The sequence below is a fragment of the Natrix helvetica genome (genome assembly GCF_964273705.1).
Source record: "Natrix helvetica genome assembly, chromosome: 2".
Taxonomy (NCBI): Eukaryota; Metazoa; Chordata; class Lepidosauria; order Squamata; family Natricidae; genus Natrix; species Natrix helvetica.
The window spans coordinates 73097957-73113314 of NC_138552.1; the positions used below are offsets into that span (position 1 = coordinate 73097957).

Here is a 15358-nt window from a genome sequence, read left to right on the forward strand (position 1 = left end):
CCACAAATGGAAAAATAGAAATAATGGCAACTGCATTAAGGTCGCATAGTGCAGTACTACTGCTTTGTGCACACTTTGCCTTGCCAAGGTCTGCACAATGCTGCAGAAGGTTTCTGACCATTCAGAAGCTTCTACAGCACTGTACAAACCTTTCTAAGGCAGAAAAAGCAAGCAGTTTGTCTGACATCTGCCATTTTGTCCCACCCACAAATGGGTGGGACAAAAAGGCAGTTAGTTGCATTTGGATCATTGCCATGTGGCCTGGGACACATGCCTGCCTTCTTCCACAATATGAGGTCCAGAGAGCTTCAGAAGGTACTAGTGAGGCATGATGGACATGTGGGGATAGGCTAAAGCGTTGCAGGATTTTGGCGGGGGTGGAATGGGGAAGAGGTGAGGGGACACTGCAGCGACTCTTGGTGGGTCATAAGCGTGTATGACCGCAATCCCAGTGCAGCCATTATAACTTTGATAAATATGTATGTATAAAGCTTTTGGTGGGGACTGTTGTAATTTTGAACATTCATTAAATGGTCTGTTGTACTTCGAGGATTACCTGTAACAGGGTATATACAAAGCTGAAAATGCATTGCAGTTTGATAAACCATCATACGTTGGTCGTATTCCAACTGAACTGCAATCTGAAACATTTTTGTTGTTGCAGATTTTGGCTGAGGAAAGACAATTGCCAGCAATCTCAAAGTTTTAACTCTAAAATTAGGAAGCAGGTAAGGTTAGCAATAAAAAAAATGTATTGGTAAGCTACCATCATATTATAAGTTGCATATAAGCATTATTTGAGTTATTTTAATACAAGAGGAATGCTTTCATGTTGTAGTTTAAACTGCTTGCCAACTAAGTCTTAGTAAGATGGAGGACTTTGCAATGAAATGCAATTCAACTAATTGCTTGCCAAATGAGGCTAAGAAAACAGAATGGCTCATGCTTTTCACTTCAAAGTGCTTCTTAATAAAAGGGTGCAAAAACACTTTTAAGTAGCATCTTGCACCGATTGTTAATGAAATCTTAAAAACCCACAGACTACTTTGATCATACATACTCTTATTCTGTAGGAAATTAGACCTAACCAAAATACTCATTGCAAAATGTTATGCGTGAACTGGAGTTCCTTAAGTTGCTATAGTGCCTTCAGCTTGAAGAATTGTTCATTGTTTGGTATGAATCTGCTACAGAGAATCCTCATTTAGTGACTACAGTTGGAACCAACAACTCAGTTGCTAAGTGAAATGGTTGAGGAGTGAAACTGCATCTGTGATTATGATCTTACTTCAAGCTTTTCTTTGCTTTACAAATCTGCAAAGGTAGTAAATGCAAGGATTGGTCACATTTCTTTTTCATCACTATTGTAACTGTGAACACTAAACAAATGCTGCCTGCATTCCTGTTATTTTCAAAAAAGCTGCTAGATTTTGGGCAGTTCATTCAGGGATAGATGAGAATTATCTTCTGAAAAGCTATTCTGTGGTATTTCAAGATATAGCTTTTATGAATAGCTTATACATTGATTTTCAATACTTATGCTTGATGGATATGAAAAGAGGCATGCTTTGTAAAATGTAACTGGGTCCCTACTATTTGTAATATTTTTAACATATTGTATATTTGATTACTTTTATACAAATAACATATTTATTTATTTAACAAATTTATATGTCCGCTCAACTCATACCCCTTGGTAGCTTACAACATTAAAACCCACAACATAAAACCCATATAAACTTATCTCCTTGCCCCTATGGCAGCAGCAAATATACTCACACCAGTTGATGGCTCTGTATCTGCTGTAGACAGAATAGCCTCTCCAGGACCTTCTGGAAAAGTGACAAAAAGGAATGATATTCCATAGTGAGGGAACCACAACCCACAAGACCCTTTTTCTGGAAGGAACCCGTAAACATGCCCTGCCTTCTCACCCTCATGGACTGTGTAAATGTGACTAGGAGAAATCGGTCCTTTAAATAACCTGATCTCAAGCCACGTAGGGTTTTAAAGGCGATAACCAACACATTGAATTGCATCCAGAAACAAATCAGCAACCAATGTAGCTCCCACAAAAGGGGTGACACGTGCATAAATCTTGGTTTGTGCAAAACTTTGCAGGCCTCTGTGTTTTGAATCACTTGAAGCTTCTGGGTACTTTTCAAGATTAGCCCCATGTGGAGAGCATTACAGTAATCCAAATAGGACATAAGCAGTGTGTAGGTGACTGTGGGAAGGCCACACTTGTCCAGGAATGGATGTAAGTGATCTTTATTTGAAGATCTTCCAAAGAATTTCACATATTCTCCAGTGTGGTTGTGGGAGAGTTCAAGAGTTCATGCATGTACCCAAATGTTCAACCAAAATGTTGGAGATGCGGGTGTCTAGATGCTACCTTTTTTCATGTATGGTGGACTTGTAACAAGGTTAAGGCTTTTTGGATAAAAATATGGTGGGTTATGCAGAATGTATTTAAGAAAAGAATACAATTCACTCCGCAAATGTTTTTATTGGGTATAGTTAAGGATTTCACCAAAGGGGAAATAAAATTGGCCTTGCATATGGTTACAGCAGCTAGGTTGTTGATTGCACAACATTGGAAAAAAGATTTTTTACCGACAATTGATCAATGGATTCAGAAGGTGGCGGGGTTCGCCGAAATGGCAAAAATTTCAGCTTTCTTAAAAGCTCAGAAACAGGAGGATTATACACAGGAATGGGTAAAATGGATTGATTATATACAGAATAAATACCAGACTAGGAGTTATTATGTAGCCTTTATGTAAGAATGTTTAGATTGATAGATGATCAAAGTAAATAATATATGGGATGTTTGGAATTGTTAGAGTGGTATATAGCGGAAGTCAGGGGGGTGGGTTTGTGTGGGAGGTGGGGGAGGGTTAGGGTGGAGGGCGGGGTAATATGTATGTATGAATAAATTGGAGGGCGGAGCAATATATATGTATGAATAAATTAGAAGATGGGATTAACGAAACATTGTTATTTTAGGAGAAATTTATATTAAGAGTTATATATGTTAAATTAGCTTAGAAGATGGGATCAATGTGCTATTATTAATCTAAGAGAAATTTACATTGTGTTTGTTGGGAGGAGAGGGGTTACAATATGTGAACGAGTAATTTACTTTAAGACGGGGGGAGGGGAGGGGGCAAAGTATTTGGTATAATATTTGAATGTGAATTTTTGCGGGGGGGTTGGGGGGGCATAGCATTTGTATGAGATTTACATTGTATGGCGGGTGTGTGTGTGAAAAGGGGGAAAATCTGTTTGTATAAAACTCTTTTAATTAAAAAAAAAAAAGAATGGGTTAACTTGTCCTTTCTGCCAAGAGGCTGAGTCATCATATTGTAGCCACACCTCCGTGCCTCTCTGCTTGGCTACAGTTTCGACTCAGTCTTGCCCAAGAGAGACACATATTTCCTTGGCTTTAGGACTTTCTTCATTCTTGGACTCTCCATCAAAAAAACTCCGCTGTTATTTACAAAAGTCTTAAAGTCAGTAGTTGCGTGTGTGCACTGCTCGCCACCTGACCAGCTCAGAGCTCCTTAGGTGCGCTGTTTCTGCCAGCTGCCATTAGAGCCGCTGGCCAGGTTTTCCGAGACCAGAGCTGCCCGTTTACCGGCGGCTTCCTCAGGATTCTCCTCAAAACAATCTGATCAGGGAAATCCCCTTGCTGCCTTCAGAGCAGCCGGCCATGTGTTGAGGCCAGAGCTGTTTGTCTATCGGCAGCTACCTCAGGATTCCCCTTCTCAGTCACCTCATCGGGAAATCTCCCTGCCATATCCAGAGCCGATAACCACGTGTTGAAGCATGGGCCGTCCATTTATTGGTGGCCACCTCCGGATTTCCTGCATAAGCACCTGATCAGGGAAATTCCCCTGCTCCATCCTTAGCCGCTGGCCACGTGTTGAGGTGTGGCCCGTTGGTTTTCCCCTTGGCTTACCAGCTGAATGGGGAAGTCCCCTGAAGCTGCCCAGAGCATTCAGGCTTCTGCAGGGACTTGAAAGGCCATTTTCAAGTCCCTGCATATGCACACTCAAACTCTCAACTGCAACAATTTCCCTCTAGGTCGCCAGCACATCGAGACCCCAACCTTGTAGGAGGCCCGGATCGCACCCAGCACAATCGGCTGCCTGCAGCGATCTTAATTCGATTGCCAGCAAACTTTGACATTCCAGGCCCTCGGATTGCCAGATAATGTTAGTGCACAAAGTCTGGCGCGTTAAGCACGCCCACAAATGACCCCATTTGTATAGCTTTGTACGCCAGGGGTTCCCACCTAAGATGGCAAATCTCGAGTCTGTGGGAGAAGTGAGCCATTCTGTGGCTCTGCCTCAAGGCCCTGCTCAGGAATCTGAAGGTGCAATTGAATAGCAGATCATCTGCCCCCTTAAAAAGAAAGAAGTATTCTTTCCTGAAGCGTCCTTCTAGGGCGGCGAGAAGGATGAAAGGAAAAGCCAGAAGGCCTAGACAAGCAGGTCTCCCTGGCTGAAAGGGAGCTGACTAATCAAGGGAAATTCCCAGGCCAATCTCTGGCCATCCCATCTACCTCCCGCCCAGTAATTATGGAACCGATAGCCGCTTCCAACTTATCGGGCTGAACTGATTGGTCTCCAGGGGGCGATGAGGCATTCTCCCTCCCCCATTATCTATTGCAGAGGGTGGAGACATAACTAATGATTCTGCATGGCTCCAGCAACCCGGCATCAGGATCCAATGAGACCCAGTCTAGCTCCACAGGTCACGGTCACAGTGGCGGGACTGTGCCCAATGGAAAGCCCCATGCTTAAGATACCTGAGAATCTCAGATTCATTATTTCCCAAGCCATTTATCATGGCATAGTGAGTGGTCTCCAGCAAAGAAGTTCAGTTGCCTCCGCAGCTTATAAGCCTTACATTTGCCCACAGAAGTCTCAGCTTCTCACAGACTTACCAGGCTTCCAAGAGCATTGGGCTGTCTCCCACTCACTGAGGAGCGAGGCCTCTCTCCTAGGAGATGATAGTCAGAGAGAACTTGACCTTTCTGAAGACGAGGGTCTAACCCCCGACCCTCCCACCTTTACGGGGTTGTTTACACTGACCCTATTCAAATTGCTAGTACACAAGGCTAGGGCCACAGCCCGACCCCTGTGACAGCAATACCCATGGGACAGCAAGATCCGGGAAACCGGCTCTTCTCCGAGCCTCTGGCAGAATGGGAGGAGATTCCAGTTCCTAAACTATTCATGGACGTAGTACAAAAACAATGGGCTTGCCCAGGCTCTTTTCCCACTCCTTGTGGGAATGATAGGCGATTCTATAACATGGAAGCTGAACTCACACAGGCTCATCCGGTGCCAACCATAGATGCCCCAGTGGCAGCCCATGCTTCCTCTTCCTCAATAGTGTCAGGCGACATAGCGGATAGCTTGAGGGCAGAGGACAAAAGATCTGAATTGATTCTACAATTCTACTGGTAAAAGGTACCAGTCAGTGGCATGGGCTATTAAAGAGGCATCTTTAGCTTCCTTCTTTAACTCTACATCCCTGATCTGGCTTCGCCAGTTACAGGAAAGGGTTTCTCCCCAGGATGTTCGCTTGCAGCAAGACATAAATAAGTTGTTGGCTGCTATGCAGTTCTCAACGAATGACACACTAAATGCTGTGAAGTATGCCTCCAGAGCCCTATCTTCATCCATGACAGCTCAGAGGATGCTGTGGCTTCGCAATTGGCAAGCGGATGCTAAATCAAAATGGAGATTAGCTGAATCTCCTTACACAGGAAGCTCCCTGTTTGTGGAGTCCATAGACCCTATCTTAATAGAGAACAAAGACATCCGACACTATAAGCTGGACACCTTTGTGTCTGCCAAGGCTTCCTTTGAATAAAGCGTCCTTCAAAGAGTGCATACTACATCAGGGACTCCGGACCAGTCAGTTCCCCACCCTTAGGACTGTTGCTTTGGTGTGTCCCATTCTTGGACTCTCCTGCAACCATATTGGAGAAGGAACATTGGTCCTACATGAGTTGTTTTTTCTTAGTGGATTCCAGGTGAGTCCAAACCCACCCTCTAGACGGTAGGTCTGTAGTCCAGGAGTTCAGCAGGGTTTTTGATCAGGCCATTTATCCACAGTGTGTCTTCGTCAAAACTAGAACCAGGCAGAGAGGCATGGAGGCATGGCTACAATTTGATGACTCAATCTCTGGGCAGAAAGGACAAGTGAACCCATTCTTGGACTCTTCCACAACCCACTGAGAAAGAACATCTCAGGTAGGACCAACGTTCCATCTCTTTGATAAGTCTTATTCCCTGGCTTTCTCTTTTTCAAGTTTTCTCAAATTTGCCAACCATAATCTTCTTTTCTCAGTCTATTCTAGGCATTTACTGTTATGCCCAAAACAACAAGCATTGTGCTTGGCTGATCATCATCTTAAGGAAGCAGTGAAATTTTATTCTTGGAATCAGTGGTACTATTAGAACCATCTCTTTACCAATAAACTGAAAGTGTGTATCTTCTTTCTCTGTTTCTTCCTTCAGTTTCCAGATTTCATTCCCATACATCATTATTAGAAAGGGCATTGCTTTGTTGTCATTGCAATGCTGTTATCCTTCATGATCTTCTCTCTGTGTGTCATTGCTTTGTGCCTTAGAATTCATGTTTTATTTATTCCCCAATTTATTCATTTTTCAGCCCAAAATACTAATCTATCATTTTTCATTTCTTTCATATTGACTGTAACTTCTGTCTTATACTTAACATTAATCCACTTATCTATTTTTATGTTCATAATGAATTCTTTTAAGTTTTCTTTATGATTTACTAACAAAGTAGCATTCTCTACAATGTAGAGTCTACATAGATTAATTTGTTGATTTTCATTCTCCACTTTGGATTCCAATCACTTTGGATTCCAATCATTCTTTACTTTGGATTCCAATCAAGGGGTGAGAAGGTAGATGTTCGGATGCCAGGCCATCCAGAACAGAGGCCAGAGCGGCCACCTGTTGGAGTAGCATGTTAGGGGTAAGTCCCTGATCAAGCTCCCGCTGCAGGAAGTCCAATATCTGCGGAATGGATGCCCTAAGTGGGTCAACAGTCTGGTTGGAACACCATAGAGCAAAAGTATGCCACGTGGCATCATAAGTGCGGTTAGTAGAGCCTCTGTGTGATGTCTGAATGGAAGCAATGACGTTGAGAGAGATGTTATTGGCTGTTAAGGCTTGCCGCTCAATCGCCATGCGGTTAATTGCAGCCACTGGAGGTCGGGATGACAAACTGACTCTTGGTGGAGAGACAGGAGAGACCGTGGGATGTGCCATGGGGTGGAGATTGACAGAGTCACTAGGTAGGCATACCAAGGCCGGCGTGGCCAATTCGGTGCTAGCAGCAACAGGTCTGCCTCCTGCTCCAGCATTTTTTCAATTACCCTCTGAATGAGGGGAAGGGGAGGAAATGCGTACAGGAGACCCCTGGGCCACTGACATCTGAGAGCATCAGATTTTAATCCCACCTCCTATTCTTATGTTTATCATATCAGATAATCTGATAATGAGACAACAGGCATCTGTGTGCTTCTAGTTATTACATTAATTTTTTATTCATTGTTAAGAATTTCTTATTCATTGTTATAAGCTGACTTATTCAAATCATCAGCCATCAGCTTTCATGCCTGAGATGAAACTAGAACTCACTGTCTCCTGGTTTCTAGTCTGGTGCCTTAACTATTAGATCAAACTTTTTCCATAGGAAAATAACTCGATGTCTTTGCATGTAAGTTAGCCTTAATTTGTTCTTCATTTACCATGATTTCTATAATCGAAGGAAGACAAATATAAATTGTCTTCCTGCATTTTTTAGCTTTCTCCATCTCATTTTTCAATATGCCTTTACTGAAATCTGCTTGTCTATTTGGTACTTCTCTTCCTTCTATTCTCCCTCAAAGCAAAATCTTGCTTGCCTGAAGAATTACAGCATCAGTTTAGTATGTGCACATTTTTTCCTGAATCACTTTCTTTTTTACAGTGTATATACCTGTTTATACCAAAGTTTAGGCCAAACAGTCATGTCCCATGTTTATTGATCTAGAGCTTTTTGTTGTAATTCTTTAGTAAAAAATATTTCAGTATTGGGGGGCGCACAAGCATAGCATTATGGGTGTGGCACGCCGGCGCACAACCCCCTGTGCTCCCCCCGCTTTTGGCACGGCAGCCAAAAAAGGTTTGCCATTACTGGCCTATGTCTTTCACCCTCTGTCTTGTATTGACTCTCATGACGTGTGTTTGAAAGCCACTTGGATCTTTTTACTTTTTGAAATTCCAAGAAAAATATCAAGTCTTTAATTTCTTTCCATAACTACCCAGGTTACCTTCTCATAAATTGGTTAAGAATATGAAGTATGTTCCTTAAATTGATCTTGTATACTAACTGCATGTTTTCCAAATCATATGTTAAAAGCAAATCTTCTCTCCCTAACTTTGGAGAAATATCCATTTGGTTCAGTTTCAAGCCAAGAGAAAAACACTGGAAACACGGAGGCTAATTGGAATGATGGTTTAATGATGATGCAAAACCACCAAGCACGTGCAATTCTGGGTAGTTGACCACATGGAGTTGAGAGTGAGGATCTTTTATAACTTTTTTGGGGCTTTGCACTTGAACTTCTTGTTCCTGTGCAAGAACATGTATTCTATTGGCTGTTGTCAAACTCCCATTGATCCATGTGGGATCATGTTTGTCTGAGCCAAGTTTGGTTATAGTATGCTGGATGATGCAATGTGTTTAGGAGATTGTGGAATGTAGTGAGCTCTACTGCTAGATAATTCTATTTTGTCCTGGAGGGTCATGTCTTCATCCCATCACCCTGGAGCTGAAGGTCATTTGTTTTGTATATAGGCTGGCCCATCTTTAGTGGGCACAAAATATCTGCTGGAGGGAGGGAACTGGGGCTCCGAGTTTCTGTCTCTCTTAAGATTTTTATTTCTTTTTTAGAGGAAATATTTTATCCTGTCTTTTTAAATCTTTCCCAAAATATTTCATTCTTAATCCACATAAAATACATCCCATAGTTTGGAAGTATTCTGGATTATTTTATTATTCTTTATTTCTTGTGTTTTCTATTATGAAATGTTTGTATGTAATGTTGTCTGCATTTCTATTAGCCTATTTTCTGTATTATTGCATTTGCCTAGTGCATTCCTTGCTTTATTTCCTGGTTTTTCCAACATTGGCATTCTAATCATTCCTTAACAATAGTATGTTCTTTCTTTATGTAGCATTTAGTGTTTCTTTTGCAATATGCATATAATTTTTCAATATTTCCCACCATTGCATCTTTAGTATATGCTTTGTATAAAAGTCAGTAAGTGATAGTAATCAACGTGGTGAAATTTGCATATAAATTGCTCGAATGATCTATTTTTTCCAGTTGTTTTGTTTTCTCAAAGTCAAAATGGAGGATCTTTTGAAATCACAGGATTAATAATGTGAAATATTTTATGGTATTAGCATGTTAAAATGACGATATATCTAGCAAAGTAAGCAGTCAGTGCACAAGAGAAAAAAGAATTTGACTATTAATTTTAAAGTTTAATCTGCCTTAATATTTGCAATCTTGGCTGCTAAATAGATTTTTCTCTTGATTACTGGTAAGTAATTTTCAGACTATAAAAGAATGTATAGGGGAGCAGGGGATAGATAGATTATAAGAATGTACATTTCTTTAAAAAACAGTTTCACGAAGCTAACAAAAAGAAGTAAACACATTTACAGTCTACAGAGCTATAGTCACTTTCCATCTTCCAAGCCATAGCATGAAAAATTAGGATTTTTTTTCCCTAATGAAATTTAAAAATCCTAATGGAGTAGAATATAGTTACTGAATAAATACTTTATGTTATTTATATCTGTCTCATATTTATCATAGGAAGCTAAACTTGAACAGGACTTGTAATGTTGCTGGCATGGTTATAATTATTAGCATGGTAGGATTTATTCCCTGGGGGATGACATCCCTGCAGGCAGATAGCGTTTTTTTTCTACCTATCTTATGTCAACACCTGTTGAGGTTTAATCAAGCAAACAATTTGTGTTACCTTGGCATTGTATATTATATAGATTCAACGAACATGCCTCTTAAGATATGTGGGATCAAAATGATTAATAGATAGTAAGGAAGTTCTTTTTTTCTCTGGGATGAATAATAAAAAGAGTGGAGTAGAGAAACCAGCCTTATTTAAATTGAGTCTAGGTATCAAACGTAGATTTAGAATAAAATGTAATAAAAGTGTTAATAAAGGAGAACATTTGTAGCTCAGGCTTGATATGAGCTTGCTTGTTTTCTTGCAGACATTTCATTACCCAAACTAGGTAACATCATCAGTGCTAGTAAGGAGAGCAGTTTGTTGTCAGTGTAATAAAGGTGTTCTGGAAGATACCTTCTTGCCATACGTATCTTCCTTGGAATGTACCATTATAATTTTACATAGATCTAACTGGAAAAATGTAATGATAAAATAATAATTATCAACATCAATCAAAATTGATGTTGTGGAAATTATTTATAGAAGTAAAGAGTTTTCCTGAAATTGCTTTGGTGTAGATCCCTTAACAGTTTACCGGAGTCAGAGAAATTATAAGACAACTTTTAATATTAGTGGGTGTAATTCACAAGCTTCTCCAATGTACTGAGTCAGTTTTGACTCAGTCTATAGCTCAAAAGACGCTTATAACTTAACTTCCACTTCAATACTAAAGATCAAAAATAGACAGGATTTCCTTTCCTTGGATTCTCACTTGGCAACGGAGGAAAGCAATCAGCTTCCTCTGATGTTCGCAGGAAAAGCAAACTGTCAGGCAGGCCCCCTGGTCCAACTGGCCTAGCCGCCGTTATCCAGCTCAGTCCAGCGGAGCCGAGGCCCCTTGAGGCTCATAGGCAGGCTCCCTGGTCCAACCGGCATAACTGCTGTTATCCGGCTCTCTCCCTGGCACCCTTCGAGCCATTGAGATCCACCAGCCTTCATTTCCTCACCTGCAAGGTGTCATTTCTTGTGGCCATCAGTTCAGCGAGATGCATCTCTGAATTGGCAGCCCTCTCAATAAGGAAGGATCTGTGCATTTTCCATCCCAACAGAACGGTTCTGCGATTAAATCCTTCATTCCTTCCCAAGGTCAATTCCTTGTTTCACAGGACACAGGAACTAATTTTACCGGACTTCTGTCCTGGTCCAACCCATGGCCTAGAGAAGGAATGGCATACCTTGGACATCAGAAGAGCTCTCTGCATCTGCAGGTGAAACTCAAAAAATTAGAATATCGTGCAAAAGTTCATTTATTTCAGTAATACAACTTAAAAGGTGAAACTAATATATGAGATAGATTCATGACATGCAAAGCAAGATAATTCAAACTGTGATTTGTTATAATTGTGATGACTATGGCTTACAGCACATGAAAATCCTAAATCCACAATCTCAGAAAATTAGAATATTGTGAAAAGGTGCAATATTCTAGGCTCAAAGTGTCCCACTCTAATCAGCTAATTAAGCCATAACACCTGCAAAGGGTTCCTGAGCCTTTAAATGGTCTCTTAGTCTGGTTCAGTAGGAATCACAATCATGGGAAAGACTGCTGACCTGACAATTGTGCAGAAAACCATCATTGACACCCTCCATAAGGAGGGAAAGCCTCAAAAGGTAATTGCAAAAGAAATTGGATGTTCCCAAAGTGTTGTATCAAAGCACATTAATAGAAAGTTATAAGGAAGCGAAAAGTGTGGAAGAAAAGGGTGCACAAGCAGCAGGAATGACCACAGCCTGGAGAAGATTGTCAGGAAAAGGCCATTCAAAAGTGTTGGGGACTTTCACAAGGAGTGGACTGAGGCTGGAGTCAGTGCATCAAGAGCCACCACACACAGACGGATCCTGGACATGGGCTTCAAATGTCGTATTCCTCTTGTCAAGCCGCTCCTGAACAACAAACAACACCAGAAGCGTCTTACCTGGGCTAAAGAAAAACAGACCTGGTCTGTTGTTCAGTGGTCCAAAGTCTTCTTTTCTGATGAGAGCAACTTTTGCATCTCATTTGGAAACCAAGGACCCAGAGTATGGAGGAACAACGGAGAGGCACACACTGCAAGATGCTTGAAGTCCAGTGAAGTTTCCACAGTCTGTGTTGATTTGGGGAGTCATGTCATCTTGTGGTGTTGGTCCACTGTGCTTCATTAAGTCCAGGGTCAATGCAACCGTCTTGCATTTTCCAGCAGGACTTGGCACCTGCCCACACTGCCAAAAGCACCAAAACCTGGTTCAATGACTGTGGGATTACTGTGCTTGATTGGCCAGCAAACTCGCCTGATCTGAACCCCATAGAGAATCTATGGGGCATTGCCAAGAGAAAGATGAGAGACATGAGACCGAACAATGCAGAAGAGCTGAAGGCTGCTATTGAAGCATCCTGGTCTTCCATAACACCTCAGCAGTGCCAAAGGCTTATAGCTTCCATGCCATGCTGCATTGAATCAGTAATTGCTGCAAAAGGGGCCCAAACCAAGTTTTGAGTACATATGCATGCTTATACTTTTCAGAGATCCGATATTCTTCTATGTACAATCCTTGTTTTATTGATTGCATGCAATATTCTAATTTTCTGAGATTGTGGATTTGGGGTTTTCATGAGCTGTAAGCCATAATCATCACAATTATGACAAATCACGACTTAAACTGTCTTGCTTTGCATGTAATGAGTCTATCCCATATATTAGTTTCACCTTTTAAGTTGCATTACTGAAATAAATGAACTTTTGCACGATATTCTAATTTTTTGAGTTTCACCTGTATAGTAGACGGACAGCCTCCTTTCAGAGATCAGAGTCTCTATTTGTATCCTTTCAATCCTCTACATTGGGTAATAAGGTCACAGCATTGACCCATAGGCCAATGGATACAGGCATGCATCACCAAATCATATGAGCTTCAGGTTCTTCCGTTACCTCAGCGAGTGACAGCTCACTCCACTAAAAGCACGACCAATAGGCCAGGCATCCATTGAAGAGATACGCAGAGCAGCAATGTGATTCTCTCCATTCCCATTTATATGGCATTATAAGCTGGATGCCTTCACTTCCGCTGAAGCGGCCTTCGGCAGATAAGTTCTCCAGAAGATCTACACAGACTTGGGAACTCTGAACCAGACTGCTGCCCACCCATAGGATGAGCCAGCTTTGGTATGCCCCATTCCTTAGATTCTTCTCAGCACTTAGGAGAAGGGGTGTTGGTCTTACTTGACATGCTCCTTCTTGGTGTGCTGAGAGAGAAGCCAACCCACCCCGGTGACCATCTGGTGCAGAGTCCAGGAGTGGCCAAGCCAGGCCAGGCCAGGAAACACATTCAAGTCAATCATTACACCTTCATCAAAAACTGAGGACACAGACACCAGAGGCATGGCTACAAAAGATTGACAGATTCAGTCTATGAGCAGCATGGCAGAATTAACCCATTCCTTGGATTTTCTCTCAGCACACTGAGAAAGAGCATGTCAGGTAAGACCAATGCCCCTTCTGCTATCTACATTTTGTATAAAAGAAAACAATGAATCATATAGTTTTAATTTCATATCCCATGGAAGTAATTCCCATAGATTAGTGGCACACTCTGCTTTTTAGGGATGCGGTGCCTGAGTGGCTTTTTAAGGATGGGGTGGCTCAGTGGCTTGCTGATTAGAAAGGTTGGCAGTTTGGCGGTTCAAATCCCTAATGCTGTGTAATGGAGTGAGCTCCCGTTACTTGTCCCAGTTTCTGCCAACCTAGCAGTTTGAAAGCACTTACAAATGCAGGTAGAAAAATAGGGACCACCTTTGGTGGGAAAGTAACAGAGTTCTGTGCACCTTCAGTGTCTAGTCATGCCAGCCACATGACCACAGAGACGTCTTCGGACAGCGCTGGCTTTGAAACGGAGATGAGCACCGCCCTCTAGAATCGGCTATGACTAACACATATGTGTGAGGGGAATCTTTACTTTACCTTACTGCTTTTTAATATCAAAGTAGTGATATTGAGTGGAAAGTTGATCTGTGATGATCAACTGATCTCATCATCACTGATGATCTCATTATAATAATTTATAACTCTGCTCTACATTTACTGTTGCTTCTCCAGTTTTATAATTCCTAGTCACTGCTCCTCCTTCTCTTTGGTGTACTTCTATAGTGAATAATGCCTTGTAGATAATAACATCCTATTACTATTTATAAACTACTACTAGTTGAAATATTTGAAATTATTCAAGTAAATAATTCAGATAAAAATAGTGGGGATCTCTTCTGTATGGTACCCCACAGGTATTGCATTATTCAAAAAGCCTCCGGATTGCAGCTTTGAGATTTTTCTACATTCAGAACTAATCTGAGAGCTTAGAACTTTTAAAAACTTTTAATCGGCTTCTAAGGGTTGCAGAGGGCATGCATTGCCATCATTGGAGATTGCAAGTTTGAGATTAAAATCTTTGCCTTCTTTTTTTCTATGATGTATTTCTTTAGTAGGCCATGTGATTAATTCTACTGGAACTTAATATCCATTAATATGATCAGTGAAAAGATAGAAAGGCAAGTAGCGATCATTGTATTTACTGTATTTAGATTAGAATTTCAGTTGGGCTTTAAAAAATAACCCATCCTTCTTTATTCACATTTTGCCATCAACTCAAAGTAGTTTTATATAAGAATCTTCCTGAATTTTAGTATCATTATAACAACAAACAAGATAGGTAGGTAGGTAGGTAGGTAGGTAGGTAGGTAGGTAGGTAGGTAGGTAGGTAGGGCTGAAAGAGCGTTCAATGTATGCCGCAAACCTTTATATATCTGTTTCATTAACAGATTAATACAGGTAAAAGAATTAAGGTGTTTGAGAACAATAATGTCAACTGTGTCTGACTTATCAGACAACGCATCTGGAATTGTGGTTGGAAAGATGATCAGTTTGGGTTTTATCTCTTGGATTCTAGAGATTTTTTTAAAAAACAAAAGTCTACACCAGCTCTTTGCTATGCATGAAATGGAAATATGTTTTATTTCAAGCCCAGAACAAATCACTAGGTTATGGAAGTTCTGCCAAACTGTTTGATTTGATCCTATTTGCCTGAAACAAAGAATATTTTGATTGTTGCAGGATTCAGGCAATGGAAACTGGTGGTGGCAGCCAACTTAGGTATTAGTTCTGCCTTTCTTTATCCCCAAACAACAGCATTGTTACTGGTCCCAATTGTAGTATATCCTCCCTCACTATTTTTTCCCATTGTTTGAAGAAGTCTGCCTGATCACTAAGTCTGCCTTAGTGAAGTACTATCTTCTGCTTCATAGATAAGAA

At 41.0% G+C, this 15358-nt stretch overlaps 1 protein-coding gene across 1 annotated transcript in view; it reads left to right on the forward strand.

Moving 5' to 3' along the window:
- Positions 1 to 674: 674 nt before the first annotated feature.
- The window catches only part of TRPM3 (transient receptor potential cation channel subfamily M member 3), a 355262-nt gene continuing 340578 nt past the window's right edge, over positions 675 to 15358 (forward strand). Inside the window, exon 1 of the mRNA XM_081940262.1 lies at positions 675 to 728. The gene's annotated coding sequence lies outside the window, so the exon portion shown is untranslated. The remainder of the gene's footprint in view (positions 729 to 15358) is intronic.